The sequence below is a fragment of the Manduca sexta genome, chromosome 6 (assembly GCF_014839805.1).
Source record: "Manduca sexta isolate Smith_Timp_Sample1 chromosome 6, JHU_Msex_v1.0, whole genome shotgun sequence".
Classification (NCBI taxonomy): domain Eukaryota; kingdom Metazoa; phylum Arthropoda; class Insecta; order Lepidoptera; family Sphingidae; genus Manduca; species Manduca sexta.
The window spans coordinates 5,379,271-5,397,528 of record NC_051120.1 but is presented as its reverse complement, the minus strand read 5'-3'; the positions used below and the strand labels follow the sequence as shown (position 1 = coordinate 5,397,528).

Below are 18,258 nucleotides of genomic sequence, written 5' to 3'. Positions count from 1 at the left end.
GCGGGTTTTGACTTACAGCTGATCGAGTAAATTTGTGTTTTAACTAAGCATAGCTTTGCGAAATTGTTATAAGTAAGATTGATAGTTTATTCAATGTATTACCGTTTCTTGTATTAAGGTTTATGACACATATTTAAATGTAATAATGCAGGTTTTTAAAGATTTTTATACCTCCAAAAATATTTTAATAATATTTTTCTAATAAATAATTTATAATCAATTTGATGATGACTTAAGATAGTGGCGAAGTAATATTTTTCTAATAAATAATTTGTAATCAATTTGATGATATCGTCTTATGATAGTGGCGAAGAGTGAAGTTTTCTGAAAGGTATTTCGACATAACATATAGGTACTAAAATGCATAAATACGGTCAAAATCGTTCTGATGATAATTCGATTTTACAAAAGTTACGAAAGGGAAGCCGACAGTAATCGGGATATATGGACCTTATGCTACTGATTGTAGATATATTATTTTGAATTTTGCATTGTGATTTGTTAATCATAATATTAAAAGTATGAAAAAATTTATAACTTTTTATATATTTTCAGCCAGACATGCATTTTTGGCTAATTAATATGGATAAAAGTGCACAGAAATACCAAATATACCGCATGAAAATTCCAAAAAACTCTTTTATGCAGGCAAAGGTTCAAATAAAACACTCATTCTAATTACAATGCAAGCCATGAAATACCATATTTTAATTATAAACCGCAGTTAAAGATTATTTTGTTGATTAAACCGTCAGTTAATCTCCGAGGTGGATTCATCCCACTGGGTGACAAATGTTGTTAATAAGAAACCTGTCGTGGGATTAGGCGGTGTTAATTGCTGTTATTTTGGCGCCGCGAAGCCGCGGATTCATGGAGATGGCGTTTGGACGATGTGCATATCGATAATATATCAAAATATTAATAAACTAGCTTTTGCTAGCGAATTCACGTTTTGCAATTACGGTATTGTGTTAATTAAGAATTGTTTATGGTATGTTGTTTATGAGTGATTGTTAGGATATTGTGTCGGACATTTTGATTGTTATTTGGTATTTTTTATTGTTTGACATGGACAACAAGACAATTGACAATGTATATTGTAACCAACTTTTACTCGCGAATTCACCTGCGTGAAGGAGTTTTCCGGGATAAGAGTCCAGTTATATATTTTCCTGGAATAGAAAGTAGCTTATAACCTTCCCAGGGTCTTAAACTATCTCCATACCAAATTTCTTAAAAATCCTTTCAGTACATTTTGAGAAAATCAATAACATGCAGACATACAGAGAAGGGGACTTTGTTTTATAATATGTATAGATATTGTCGATCATGGCTTGCAAAAGTTATAATAAGGAAGGGTACTTCTAAGTGATAAAGCCTCATGTAAAAATATCTGAACAAAATATGATGTTTTTAATATGTTAAACGATACCCAAGTAAATGTACAGACAGTAAAAAATTAAAACATAAAATAATATAAGGTAAGGGATAATGTATTCACACGGATGAAGTGATAGACAAAATTGCGGTTTTTTATTGTATTTATGGGTAATCGTAACGATTGTAAAACTCCCGTTTCGTATAACAGCAATAGCGATATCGATAGAAAGGCCTGCCCATCACTAGCAACATCACCACAAAGCAGTAAGCGGATTAGTGTTCAAAATTGAAAGTGCCATTCTATAATTAAAATGTGTCATAATAGGGGACCAGAGACCCTTATAGTTATTAAAGATTTTAATTTCAAAATCGGCTTGATGTTATGAATACCAGCTTTGATGTGTTGGTACAGTCTTGACTGCCTGAAGTTTTAATAAATCATATTTTTATGTGTATCTCAGAGAAGACTTTCGTTACCTAATAATAATGTATAACAATATCAGCCCTGCATTATATTATACTCTCTCATTGTTGGGCACGGGCCTCTACTACTGAGAGGGATTAGGCCTTAGTCCACCACGCTGGAATAGTGCGAATTGGGTAGACTTAACACACCTTCAAAATTCCTATAGAGAACTTCTCAGGTGTGCATGTTTCCTCACGATGTTTTCTTTCACGATTAAAGCAAGCGATAATTCACAAAGAATACACACATAATTTTAGAAAAGTCAGAGGTCCCCTTGGGTTTTGAACCTGTAGATATTCGTCTAGGCAGTCCGTTCCTCAACCAACTAGACGATCGCCACTTTTTTACCTTAGAATAAAGATTATTTCCTATAGTTTAGAATCAACACTTAAATTTTGTCTGAAGGAGTAAGGTAGATATTGCACCTAATCTATCTTCACGTACACGTGCTGTGCCTCATTGGCTAACATAATATGACAGATACCGCATTTAAAAAATACTCTTATATCATGTTTTCGATATGTACCCTCCTAGCCGAATTTCGATCACGCCGGCCAATCCCAACGGAGATCAGCCACGCAGGAGATATTATAGTGCACAAGTGTATGCGCAAAACACAAGCACTCTCTGTTTCTTCACTCTCATAGTCCGGTGAGACGGCAATCCGACATGATCGGAGAGAGATCAGGCGCAGGACCAACGGGTTTACGTGCTCTCCGAGGCTCGGTGGTATCACACCGTCGACTTTCCAACTCCGAGCTAGGCAAAGGCAAAATTATTTTTAGCCCGAGTTAGGGTTCAAATCCCGGCCGAACCATCGCAACTATGTCCACATCAACCATAAAATGAAATAATTTTATAAACATTAACTTACAACATAACACTATTTATAGCTCCTTGTTTAATTTCGAGAAATAGCAACGACCGAACCCTTCTGAATTAAATCTTCCCAAACATCCAAGCGAAAACCACCCTTATATCTCTATCATAACAACTATGATAAACTTAACAATGCAGATGACAAATTGACATCAATCTTCTGTATTATGATTGAACGTGGTCCGGTTAGATAAATGTATGACATTTGAACCGCATTATAGGCGATTTGTATCGGTCAGTGAGATATAGGGTGCTATTAGTTTGATATGTAGAGTAGAACATACTGTATATTGCTAATTTAGCTAACGGATAGTTTATAGTGTGACAAGAAAAACCTACTTTGAAGGCGCCTGTTCATATAAGTCAGTGAGATTGATAACTCCAAAGTAATCTATCGAATCTAAAATAGTTCACTTTTTCACGTTTCGTTATCTAGATGCTGTTTACTACCAAACCCAATAAAAAAACTTAGTAAATATTTTTCAAGAAGTTTCTTTTTCGTTTATTATTTTTTTAATTAGATAGGTGTGGTAGTAAATAGTGCCTTGTTAACGAAACGCTAAAATGTGAATATCGCTATTTTTCCAAATACGATAGTTTACTTAGGAGCCATCGAGATATAGGGTGCTATTAGTTTGATATGTAGAGTAGGACATGCTATATATATTGCTAATTTACCTAAAATATATTATAGTCTGAATAGGAGAATGGAAAACCTGCTTTGAAGACACTTAATATTTTTTTTTGTTAGTGTATAAAACGAGTATTGATCGAGGAGACAAAAATTTGAAGGCGATTTGAAATTAATTTATTAGGCTACTTTGTAACTGATTGCACATAGAGCACGTCTTTTTTATCTGAATTACGAGATATGAATAATGAAACAGTCATTTATCTGATGGTTGAGGACACGGCCGCCTAAATACGGCAACACTATCATCCAGACCTTTGAAGTTTGAACTACATTCTAGAGATAGGATAGTTTATTTAATTTTTATCCACGGTCGGAGAATGTACTGTGCTGAGATCATCCTATACATATCCGGCTTCGAAGACGAACAAAAATATTTTGCTTTTAATCATTCCACATCAATAGACGGTCTATCTAGATACCAATCCACTTATAAAGTGCAGTGGAGTCACTGTACCTTCAAATAAAGTAATACATTTCATACATATTTTTTGTGCTTTGAATAACGAGACGAGCTTGCCATTCGCCTGATGGTAAACAATACGACCGCCCATAAACCGTATAAACACCATCCAACAACTTGAAACACAATGTATTGTTTGGTATTCCAGTGCTGCGCGCTTAAGTATCATTATGTCCAGTAGCTACACTGGCTACAATGACCTTCACACCGGAACACAACAGTGACTACACACTGCTGCTTGGCGGCAGAAGTAGACATTGCAACGGTACTTACCCAGGCGGACTCTCACATATGAGAGACCTACCACCTAATTCTGATAATACATCCCAAAAATATGACCCAAATTTATCACAAGAAAGGCTTACAAAAGCGCGAACCCGCACCTTCGTTAATGACTTGTCCGTGAGCAGGGTCCAACAAACAAACTCCCGTTTTCAATACACTATGGACCCAAACAAAACGGTTTAAGAATGAAAAATGAAATGAAGTGGACATGTTGGCTAGGTGACTACGGAAACTGTGAACTTGAATCTTATGTAGTGCGTATTAGGTATTTAAGTGGTGTTTTTATATAATCTCGTGACGTCATTTGTTCTATTAAAGTGTCTGATATATAAAATTATATATTGATTTGTTATTGAAATTGAATTTATTTTACTTAAGTAGAATATTCGTTAGTAAACCCATCGTCACTTGGGATTAACAAATATTACTTATTTTATTGATTTTTTATACGAAATATTTTTTATACGTACTACGTAAAAATATAATTAGTAGTAGTCGCTTCATTGAATTAATATGTTAATTTATGAGATAAAAATCATAATATAACATCTATTGAGACAGAAATAAACTAGAGACGCTTATTTCTTTCTAAGCTCAACTAATTCAATTCTAGAAAAGGAAATTTCACCCCAATACCTTGAGAAAAGCAAATACGTAGTCTTTTGTTACGTAAAGTTTTCTTCAACAAAAAAAAAACAAATATCTAGTTTTCAGTCAAGTATAATCCTGTGACCTTTCCCTACTTAGTGATTTCACCACACCTGGGCCCTTATTCTGTATGATAGTGTAAACGCTTAACGCGGCCGTGTTATGTTATCTTCGAGAAATGTGCGTGGAATGGTATTCTGTAAGCCAAATTTCTATAGTCCTAAACATGACGCGTTGTGTTACGTGCTTGTTAAGCACTGTCAAAATAACGTGCGGGATAGAAAATAAGGCTCCTGTATTCTATATTCGCATTTTGTCAACAAAAAAAAAAACAAATAAGTACATAGTCTTCAGCTAACTATAATTTTGTAACCTCTTTTCCTATCTTCGTGATTTCATCAAACTTTTTTATATATTCACATTTTGTCCCATCTCCCCACTTTTCGTGTATCACTAGCGCTTGACCATTTATCAGCGGCACTTAGCCGAATTTACATAAAATCCAGCGAGTGATTAATGTACATACGTGATACTCTATGTTTATTTATCGTGATATTGATAAATTACGTTTTATTTGGGACGAGGGTCTCATGCCAAAATTTGAGTGTATTAAAATTAACGCAGTTTTTAATACAAACAAATAAAAACTTTTTAATAAAGGCACAGGAAAGTGACCCCACTGGACCTGATGGTAAGTGAACTCGACAATAGTGTGTGGACTGACGACAGATGATTACCTACCCTTCGACAGTCGACATACTTATACTGGCCCATTTTATCAGTTGTACTGATAAAATAAGTCGATGGTTAAATTTTCTGTTCAGTCTGGTAACATTTATTTGATAAAATATAGCTTGTTTGACGATACAAAAATCAGCACCAGTACGTAATAGGTATTATATATTTTTGGACTAGTCCGAAGTTTGTAACATTACCGTCCATTGGCAACTATTATTCTAGTCTCTGATAATAATGACATCTATCTAGACCAATTTCTAATCCAATCCAATATAATCATAATTATAATTCATTAAAATTTGTATACATCTTATTAGTTATTTATACTGTTGTATTTGCTTACCGCAACAGATTTCTTCGATGCACCTACCTTGTTCATCTCTGCTCCACCCTAAGGATGACTGGGAGAGAATGCCTATGGCATTAATTCCGGCTATGTACAAATTTTATTGTATCTGAAATGCAAATAAATAATCCAATTAATTTTGCTTGGCTGTCATGTTTATACGACAATTCTGCCAATATCAAGTTTAAACCAATTTCTAAAACCATAGCATTCATATACGTACATATTTTACGAAGTTCTGAAATATTTGCCAAACAAATAACGACCAATACAACATATTATTTATCTGCACAGAAAGGCTTAAATCCGGGTCATGTTTAAACGCGTGCGTAATGAACGAATGAGAGAAAAAATTTAAAACAAATCAGAAGTTACTACGAAAACTCGAATAAATGACGCGATGCGTCGTCGAACGGAAACGGTAAATCTAACGCTAAGCCTTCCTAAATAATAGATGAGTCCCGTGTAAAAATCCTCCAGGAATTATGAAGACGTGCCATTATTCATTCCGAATTTGAAATACTGAGTGCTCAGCCGGTATGGTAATGTATCGTTCGAAAACAAAGAAAAAGGTAATGCCGTCTGTATGTTACATTTTGATTTATACGTTTGTTACTGTTTTTATTGGTGAAAATTCTATGATTATAAGCTTTATGTACTTTAACTATTGAACTATTTACAAAAGATAAAAAAAGTAAGTTTTTGTGATAGTAAAAAGTTTCGACATTTTGGTATAGTTTGTTATAAATTATATAATATAGATAGTTGTGAAGTTTTTGCGGGAGATTACTTAACAACTGACAAGTTATGCATACATATTTATATTAATAAATTTTTGCTGAGCCGAATACATCATTTAATATAACTGAATCATTAGTTCGTACCCCTAAACGTAAAATCTGTGAAGTGATAATGTAATACAAAATGTATCTTAGTTTTGTGAATTCTCTCAAAAATATGCTATCGATAAACAAGAGGCACGATTTCTACGGACAACTATCTTAAATTGAATTTAAGATATAATGAAATTGAAAAAGATAGATATCATTTAACTTCCATCTTAGATGACCAAAACAATAAAATTAAAATGGAACACCTTTTTAAATACCGTCTACAGAAACGTAATAGCCACAAAACAAACCACAATCACAGTCCTTATCATCCAGACGTTGCTGCAAAACAAATGTAGCGAAACCTAATAGCCTTACATCGCACAAGTCGCCAAACAGATGACGTTCGTTTTTCCCGCATCCGTTCTCTCGTATTCAAATTTGACAATGACAAATCCTCGGCCGTTTCCGGCTGCGGTTCGGAACGGTTCGGATGTTCATGTCATTTATATTCATTCGAGATTTGCTTTTGTTCGAGGTCTAATCGAGAACTTGACTGATGGTAGGCGCGAATTAAAATTAAGTTGTATATGGGGCATGAATGTTCTATTTTCAAATGAAAAATTAGAACAGTGACAGATATTATTCGCAGCCTCACTTTTATCCTGGAATGGGTAGGCACAGACGCAATTAGTCCATCGACTTTTCGCCATAACATTTATTCCTTCTTATGATGTGATAGAGAGCGTTTCTAGCACTATATCGGGCAATAATTCCAGGCTACGAGATGATACTAAGCAAAAGCCCAATATAATTTTACCCACCCTGGACGTCGAACCGAGACTTCAGCACGGCAGATACATATAACTATGCCATAAAGGCTTTCAGTGAAAGATATTAAAATCAGCTTTATAAATAATTCGTAAATTTTTAACTCTAGGTTTGTACGTGAAATTCCTATTATAACTTCACCGGGAAAATAATAAACCTAGCCGTTATGGCAAACTACGAAACTAATTTCTTGTACTGACAACATTAACTTTAAAACGAAAAAAAAGTGGCGCCCTCAAAACAAATTTATTTTACTGGTCAAACTATACTAGAAGACTGCCTCGGTGGCGTAGTTGTACTGCATGCGCGGTAGTACAGCACTCTGAGGTCCTGGGTTCGAATCCCGGGTCGGACAGTGATATTTGGGTTTTTCTGCTCAGTATCAGCCCGGAGTCTGGAATTTGTGCCCGAAATGGCGATAGGCTCGCCCCCTATCACATCATGGGACGGAACACACTTGGCGAAAAGTGGGTGCCCTGATTGCGCCTCTGCATACCCCTTGGGGATAAATGCGTGATATTGTGTGTGTGTGTGTCAGATAGGAATTTGCACATTAAAGGCAAACAAACCTCTTAACTTATATGCTGTACAGTTTAACCAAAGAAGAAGAAAAGATAGAGTTTTGCAAGTGCCCTAACCGATCGACAAAATAATATGTTTTCGCATCATTACGTAGTCAAAAACCTCACTATACCTTCGACATTGGATATCATAGGTAATTTGACCAGGATCGCAAGGTCACTTTAGCTTCCTCATCTCCAGCCCTTCGTATAACATTCAGAAAATTCTATGTAAATTCCAAAAAGCAATGCGAACACATTAGCATTAAGCGACCCGTTCCAAAATCACCCTTACTGACTCAAAGGTCCGTATTCAAATGTTATCGTAAATTTATTGTTATTATACGCCTTCGCTAAGTGATATTCGAGATTTCCTAGCTGTGAGAATTTTCCTTATTTTATGGAATATGCGACCAGAATTACAAGATCTTGCAGCGTTTTATGTTGCTTATAAATTAAATATGGAAGAGGGGTCAGGTTATAGTGGACGTTGTTGTCGATATAAGTTGATATTTCCAGTCAACGCTACCCCGTTCAATTTGCAAATTGAAGTTAATATTGTAAATGTTATACGAACGATGCGAGTTTAATTGTCAGCTACTGTTGCAGAAATACAATAAAATAATTCGTTAATTTGTTTGTGCATAACGTAGTGATTTTGATACAAGATTCATAATTACTATGTGATAAAAACAACTGAATCTATATTATCACCTATATTATATAAAATATGGTAAGCTATTTATAATCTAAAAAACATCTGGCATTCGACCAAAGTACTACAAAAATTCAATAAAATTTTCAAATGAATTGAAAATGAATATCTTCAAAAAATGTGGAACGCTTCACGATTTTGCGTGTCATCCTTGCGCAGGGGCCATGCTAATCTTCTCTGTATCGTTCCAATTTTAGTATATGTACTGCCGAAGCAAGTACGCTTGGTATGCTGTTCGCTCAGTATATATACTTACTGCGCGGAAAATGTTACTAGCGCGATTCAGGTTTCGACTCTACATTTTTTGTTTGTGATAACATTACACGCTTTTTTGGTACATAAAAGTAACAAAATTGATATTCTAGTATGAATAATAATAAACAATGTTATATTTACTTAAATATGTGCGTAACACCATAATAATAGTATATCCGTGTTGCGAAATTTATGTCAATGTGTACAGCGCCATCTATCGAACAGTAACTCAACCTCTGTAGAGTACCGGGCGAGACGGGCGAAAACATAACGTATGTTCGAGTCCTAAAAATAAAATATTTTTATATAATAATAATTCTAATTTATATATATTCTAATTTTATTTTCATTACTTCTACCTACCTCGCTATCCCAATGTAGGGTCGGCACGGCGCGACACTTTCTCACGCATTTTACAAAAAAAAAAAATTATAGTGTGACGATTCACATAGCCAGAATATTTCTGGGGAATTCGATCTTGGACAAATCATGTGACAAAAAAATCACACAGCATCACAACTCGTTTTAACAATTAGAATCTAGAACTTTCCAACCAGAAACGGGTAGAAACTGCCAATAACAAAGGAATTAATTATTAAACAATTCACTTACAAATTTCCACGAGTTTAACACTTCCAAAAAGCAATTTTAAGATATTCGTCGCAAATTGCAAATAAAATGTGCGTATTGCTATCAAAACGGCGGCATCAATAAATTAAAGGCAATATACATGTTAATGTTATAAGAAAACACTTCCCCTTCGCTCGCAGGATTTGAATGCATGGAACTAAGAAACAAATTGGATAAGGTTGTATTATTAAATAAATTCATTTTATTTCAACCGATATGCAGTAAGATATTTAAACGTTGCTTATCTATAATAACAATGCAAACACACAGGTTGTAAACATAAACAGCTATAAAGAAGACGTTAAAACAATATTTAGTTCTAAATCATTCACGCTCAATGAAAGCTGCCATGAAAAATGTGTAACAAATATCCAAATTATTACCTTTTCTTCATTTCAAATATTCTAAGCATATTGTTTCGAAAAACAACAACACCGCTATGAATATTGTATTGTCTTGTCGAACATTCTTAGTAAGTACTTATAATTTTTCGAAAAACAAAACCGCGATGGTGCATAAATACAAATGAAACAAGAACTAACGCATCCAAGCATTTTCGTAGATGAAAGTAGATTCGTTGCACATTGAAGTAGCGGCGACCGCTGGCGTGAGACTAAAAGCATTGTAAATTCTGTTCTATAGACGACATTATGCAACCGTGATCTAGTGCCCCCGGAGTTTAACGTATATTGTGTGATATTTCAAGACCGTTCTGGGAATTTTTGAATTAAGAATAAATACATACGTTTTCGTCTTACAGGTGTAGGTAGAGACTATGGATTGTCAGTTTGCTCTGTTACACTTTCGCTTCCTCAAATTTTAGCAATCATTTAACGTTCTTTTGGACCCTACTTCAGTTACCATCAGATGCAGTGTGCAGTATAAAAGAAATCCTCAGTGTACGAAGGACTAGTAATCTCATATTATAGATGCCGGTACTACAGTGACACCACTGCAACTGATAAGTGAAACATATAAATAGTGTTGACTGACAAGATATGATAACTCCTCACCGGTCAATACAATCATGCCTGTTTCGAATCATAGACAGAGTGATTCCAGAACGACACACTTCATGGTCCTATGGGCTTTCCATTTTCGTCGCTATTCGAACGGATTTCCTACCACCAGCTAAAGCAAAACTTAGAGCTCAGTTCACCCTTTAATAATCATGATCATTTCAGCCGGGAATCATCCACTGCTGGACATAGGGCTCCTCCATTGAACGCCACAGGGACCGGTTCTGGGCCGCCCTCATCCATCGGACTTCGGTGACCCTCACCAGATCGTCGGTCCATCTCGTGGGGGGCCTGCCTACGTTGCGTCTCTCGGTTCGTGGTCGCTACTCCATAACTTTTCCGTCCCAACGGCCATCAGTTCTACGAGCTATGTGCCCTGCCCACTGCCACTTGAGTTTCGCAACCCTTCAATGATCCAACAAAAACCTTCTCTAGCTATTGAATTATGAAATCTACGTAATGGCAAACATTATAAACATAATTTAACAGCAAATGGTTTAAAGGCGAGGGTACATTAGCATAAACTTTTGATTGGCGCGTCACAGTAATGTACACTCAGCTTTATAACGCTTTTATCGGTTTGTTTACTTACAAGTTTATTTCTTAGAATATTTTAAGGAAAATCAAAGAGTTACAAGATTATATAGTGGACATTGGTAAGTTTGTCATCCTTAATTTTGCATTTATGCGATGGTTACTCAATCTACAGTGAAATAGCAAAACACCAACGTAAAATACTTCAGATTTTTTCAATATCGTGATTTGCAAGTGTTTAGTGTTCATATTAGCATATTTTCTGTAAATAATTTTGTTTTAATATGTAAGGAAACTATGACGTCTCATCATATGGATATTTCAAATAAGACAACGACTTATTACCAATAGGAAATAACTTTTGGAGCACGAATTTTGTCCCGAAGTCCGGTCAATGACTAACTATACTGTTTTATTTCTTTGGGAAAAACAAATGTTAAGATATGTTAACGTTATGTCTTGCTAGCGACGATAGCCTAGTTGGGTGTGGAACGGACTGCCGAGACGAATGTCCGCAGGTTCAAATCCCAAGGGCACACACCTCTGACTTTTCTAAAAAATCATGTGTGTATTCTTTGTGAATTTATCGTTCGCTTTAACGGTGAAGGAAAACATCGTGAGGAAACCTGCACATCTGAGAAGTTCTCTATACGAATTTCGAAGGTATGTGAAGTCTACCAATCCGCACTAGGCCAGCGTGGTGGACTAAGGCCTAATCCCTCTCAGTAGTAGAGGAGGCCCGTGCTCAGCAGTGGGCAAGTATATAATACAGGGCTGATATTATTATGTCTTGCTAAGAAAGTGTGGAAACAGTAATTTGTAAATAACAGTTGCACCCCTGCCTATCCTTTAAAGATAAAAAGTGAGTGTACAAATAGTAAACTTTTTGTTTTATAGATGCTTTAATAAAAACATTTTTTATAGTTACACATCTAAATAAATTATCTTATAATAATAATGTCAGCTCATTCTTATATACTGACCTAGAGCTGGTCAAGGGCCTCTTCCACTACTGAGAGGGATTAGGTCTTAGTCCACTATGCCGGCATAGCGCAGATCGGCAGTCTTCCCATATCCTCAAACTTCTTATAGACCAATTCTTAGGTCCCTTTTTATTATTATATTATACCGACACCCCATAGTGACCTCACTGCACCTGATGGTAGATAGATTAGTGTTCAATAGCGTATCTACTGACGAGAGATGATTACCCCTCGACAGTCGTCACAATTATGCCGGCCTGTTTGAACCGGAGACACGCAGGTTTCCTCACGATATTTTCCTTCACCGTCAAAACCAATAATTCACAAAGAATACACACAACTTATAAAAGTTTGAGGTGCGTGCCCTTGGGCTTTGAACCTGCGGACATTCATCTCGGCAGCTACACACCCAACTAGGCTATCGCCTCCTATTCGAGTTCTCTGGCGCCTCGAGTTTAATCGCGCTAAGTGAGTGTGTATTTATCGCTCAGCCCGAATCAGCTAATAGCGTGTGCTTAGTTACAACACGTGGTAACCAAATTATCAATATGAGATTATTTAGAGAGGTGCTGGTTATCGAATGCGATATTTTTATCGATTTAGATACCAAATTATTTGTGTTGAATTTTCTTCAATGATAATGAAATTAAATGGTTTATTTAAAATTAAAATAATGTTTTCAAATATTATCTATACTTACTATTATATAAAGCTGAAGAGTTTGTATGTTTGTTTGTTTGTTTGAACGCGCTAATCTCAGGAACTACTGGATCAAACTGAAAATTTCTTTTTGTGTTGGATAGCCCTTTGTTCGTGAAGTGCTATAGACTATATATCATCACGCTATGAGCAATAGGAGCGGAGCAGTAATGGCTAATCTCAGGAACTATCGGTTCGAATTGAAAAATTCTTTTTGTGCTGGATAGCCCTTTGTTTTTGAAGTGCTATAGGCTATATATTATTACGCTATTACCAATAGGAGCGGAGCAGTGATGGCTAATCTCAGGAACTATCGGTTCGAATTGAAAAATTATTTTTGTGCTGGATAGCCCTTTGTTCATGGAGTGCTATAGGCTATATATCATCACGCTATTACCAATAGGAGCGGAGCAGTAATTAAATATGTTGCAAAAACGGGCAAAATTTATTAGTTTTAAGAGCTTCTGTTGCGTGCGCTGCGTAAACGGTTAAAGTTATGCAACAATAATGTATGACGGGATTGTTACTATTAAAAAGTTCTACAAAAATATATCATAAAACAAAGTCCGCCGCTGCATCGGTCTGCCCGAACGTGTTAAACTCAGAAACTATCCAACATATTAGAATAAAATTTGGTATGGAGACAGTTTGAGACCCTGGAAAGAACATAGGCTCCCGGGAAAATATATAGCGTGACTTTTATAACAGAAAACCTTAGCCCGAAAAACTTTATAACGCGGGCGGAGCCGCGGGCAAAAGCTAGTTATTTATAATTACATCAATTAGAAAGTAATTACCTAATATATTGTACAATAATTTTTTGACGCGTTTTCTATATTTATTTCATTAGCTAAATTAAAAATAATTACATACAGCAAAAAAGACATTACCTGGTTCTCTACTAATTACTGAATGATGCACAATGATAATTGCAGATCTTTGTGTAGAAAACATTGTAGAGCCTTTAGAAAATTATCGATATTATATTAAGATCATCTCTAGATTTATCCAATAATAATTAGTCAAATATTTCTATTGTTTTGTCTGCCGATTACTATTCATATAGATTAACTAGCATTTGCTCGCTTCGCCTACGTGAAGGAGTTTTCTGGGATAATTTTTTTCCGGCTCACTTGATATGTATCGTTATATTATGACCAAATTACACAAAATCATTATAAATTGTAGCCTATGTGCTATTCTGATATATAACCAATATTACTGTAAAATTTCATCCAAACCCCTTCAGTAGTTTTTTCGTTAAAGAGGAACAAACATTCACACATCCTCTCAAACTTTCACATTTATAATATTAGAATGATTTTGCCTGCGATTTTTGCTTACGATTACAGTTAGTGGCAGTAATCATATAGCTTAATTTTATGCTGAATAAATCTTAGTTCTATTATTCTACAAACATAGCTACCACAAAACACCTCCGGCTACCCAAGACAGTGTAAACGCAACTAATTGCACCTTTCGACGTCACCGATGCGTTACGCGCGCAGATGTCAGTAATTAGAGTGCGTGTGACGTCACCAGGCATTCCGATCAAATTGGACACAGCGGCCCTAATGTATTTAATTAGTATCGTCTATGGGGCGATTTATTGGAATGAGTTATGTTGATTTGTTGACAATGGTTTTGGAATTCTATATTTAAAATGGATTTATTTGAAATTAAACTAATTTTTCGGATTCTATCGCGGTTTTTTGTTTTTTATTTTTCTCCCGACGTTTCGAAGACTTTGCAGCCTTCATGGTCACGGGGGGGACTGAGGTGTTGTTCATCCGCAAAGTCAAAGTTACAATATCTACCTACATTTTACAATTATACAACTTTTTTTTAAATTTTTAGCTGTTGGTGGTCCGATCTACGCAGAATGAGCTCACAGTGTCTTGAAGTCTGGCAGCCGGTCTTTTGGGTTCCGATTTAATTAAATGTAGAACTGGATCCCAGGCTTGTGCAAGCTTCCAACCATCTTCCCTATTGAAATTAGGATGTTTTTTAATTTCAATAGCCTCGCGAATCATCCTGGGCAGGAATCGGTGTTCTTTGGCGAGGATTTGTGGCTTGTCTAGTCGCAGATAATGATCGACGCCTCCTTCAGAGTGTTCAGCGACTGCAGACTTCGTCGAGCGTCGGTGTTTCACGTCAGCTATATGTAAAAAATACGTAAAAATATTCAATTGACAATAAATAAAAATACTGTACTACCTACTTATAAATACGAAAATATGACATCTGCACATTTAAATGCTTGGGTATTTCTTAAAAGTAAATACGGAAACATCGCTTGGATGAAATGCATATAGATAAACCATTTCTTGACATATATAAATTTTTTATTCCAATATCACTTTCATTGTAAATATAATTATTACAAACCACTGGAGTGGCAAAAATAACAAATCAAACAGATCTGTCTAATTATGCAATATTGGTAATGAGAATACAATAACAAGCGCCAGGTGGGTAGGTAGATATGTATGTAAACGCACGCTGTCGGCACGTGTCACAAACTACTAATGAGATCAGTATAATTGCACTACGGATATTGTGCGTTGGGGAACTATGCAATATACATACATAGTACCTATACATTTATTTATTTTATTTACATTTGTTAAAATATATACAGCTTTCTTCTAATACAATTCTAAACTTAGTGAGTTTTTTCGACCATAATATCATTGACAATAATTATATAAATTTTAACCGACTTCAAAAAAGGGAGGAGGTTTTCAATCCGACTGTATTTTTTTTATGACCTCAAAAATTTTTATGATCCTTGTATGCAGGGTAGATGACAATAATTTACATATGATATTGTATATTACATAAAAAAGGATAGAATCCGTCGGTATATGTTAAAATTACAAGTTGTTCAGTATAGTAACAATAAAAAGAAAGAATTTTGCGTAAACAGCATCAAAATTAGTTGGAAAATAACTAAGAAATTCTTGTTTAAAATATTGCAATCAACAACAGTGGGCTAATAGTGGGAATATCTCTCCATCTCTTTCTTGTGCCTGCATCATTAAGACTATTTAAGACCGGTGACGTCACGCCAGTCTACGCGCATTTCTTTTCTATTTTTGACAGTTACCATTGCCAACTGTTTCCAGACGTCTATAACATATATTTTTGAGTCCATTTTTATTAATGACTAGCTGACCCGACAGACGTTGTCTTGTCTTAACTATGTATGCATGCGCGCATTCTGTCAATCGCTGAACTTAACTTTTCTCAAATATTCTAACGTTCCGCTCAACTTCCTTAATTTTTTCTTTCATAAGATCCTTCTCCTGACAATAACAAACACAACAAAAAAATAGTGAAATCGGTCCAGCCGTTCACGCGTGATGGCGGGACCCAGGGAAAAAAGGATTCATTTTTATATATATAGATTTCTGTGCTATCATTTACTACACTATTGTAAATTACTGATACAAAAATATCAAAACGGCTAGTCCGCAGGTTTAAATCAGACAGCACGCACTTCTGACTTTTTTAATATTATGTGTTTATTCTTTGTCAATCGCTTGCTTTAACGGTAAAAGAAAACATCGTGAGGAAACCTGCATACCTGAGAAGTTTTTTATAGAATTTTTGAGGGCATGTGAAGTCTGCCAATCTGCACTAGGCCAGCATGGCGGATTGAAGCCTAATCCCTTTCATTAGAAGAAGAGGCCAGTACCCAGTAGTGGGACAATGTTTAATACAGGGCCGATATTATACTTTATTATATAAGTACAGATAGTCTAATCAACAAAAACATAAAAAAAAAACTAAATCCAACACTAAATCCACTAGAGCATAATGAATCCCCCAAAATCCTCAATAAAAGTAGATTAACACTAGTCCATTTGGTCAAATTGTGTATTAATATTTAACGTGTGGGCTCCGGCGAGCCTATAAACCTGTCATCGGGAGACAAACTGCGCTTCTTACGGGTGATTTAGGATCGGGATTATGGACTGACTGGATAGTTTTGTAGTAGTATGTTTGGTGGAAGTCACTTAGGCAAACAAAAAAGAGTCCTGCAAACCTTAGGAGTAGAAGTCACTTAGATAAACAAAAAACAGTAGTGAAAAGGTCAAGAAAAATTGACCATTTTGATTGAACATATTTGTTTCAATTGATTAAGTTTAAAAACAATATTGCTGAACTGATTTTGGAAGTGATGGGACCAGTCTAGGAGTATATTTTTTGAAATAAAAAAGGAGTTTTCTAAATCGGTTAATAAATGACTGAGTTCTAAAGTAACAAACAAAAAATATATACGTCGAATTGAGTTAAAAATACAAGTACTATTACATAAAAAAACGTAAAAATCTTAGTTGGAATCGCGCACCTAGAGATCCTATTATAAAGGTAAGGTATCTAAGTATATAAGTACATATTTAGGATTTTCAGATTTTTCCTTTACATATGCTACATGTGACGAAATTTCATAATTCTAGGTCAACGGGAAGTAGCCTATAGTTATGATTTTCCTGTAAAACGCAAAAAATCAGAAAACTAAAGCGGACTTGGCGAAAATATTCCTTATTTACGGATAATTTTTGCCACGGTACAAAGTCTAGCATCTTCTTTCATTTATCAATATCGACTAGGCCCTATACATACCAAGGAATTCAAATGTCGATTAATAGTACTACAATACCCAGCAATCTAAGCACATTACACAAATATGGAGGCTGGTCGGAGCGTTTAATTAACCCAATCGCCTTTGGCGCACTTCTGTACTCGCTGCATTGTGATTGACGGCGAATACCTATGCTTGGACTTTGTAGTGCTGTTCGATGTAGGACATGTTTTGTTCGTGGCTCTACTCGTGAAGTTTTTTCCTGAAAATAACAGTCGAATTGTGTAAATATACATATTATAAAACAACCCTTTTCTGGCTGTATGTATGTTATCGATTTTCTCAAAATCTACTGAACGGATTTTTATGAAATTTTGTATGAATGTAGTTTAAGAACCTGGGAAGGTTATAGGCTACTTTCTATGCTGGGGAAATATATTACGGGACTTTATCCAAGTAAACTCCTTCACGTGGGCGAAACCGCGAGCAAAAGCTAGTTTCGAATAAGAAAACATATTTTGGATGTTTTTTCTCCTTTCAGAGATAAGCAGAGGAATTAAACCTGCATTTTGCCAGATATACTAGGTATAATAGGTGGCGAGTCCATTTAACTTTGGGACCTAAAGCACATGTTCGTTAAGGCTTTGTCTATCAGTGTGCCATTTTTTTTTAAATATATGCAATGATTGCGGCCTTTACTTTCGGTGAAAATGCA

The 18,258-nt window shown here is 35.4% G+C and overlaps 1 non-coding gene across 1 annotated transcript; it reads right to left on the bottom strand.

Annotated features, from left to right (window-relative positions):
* Positions 1–8,946: 8,946 nt before the first annotated feature.
* Positions 8,947–9,053, bottom strand: LOC115455999. Its single transcript, XR_003939842.1, has one exon. It is a non-coding gene; the product is annotated as a U6 spliceosomal RNA (small nuclear RNA).
* Between the last annotated feature and the right edge of the window lie 9,205 nt (positions 9,054–18,258).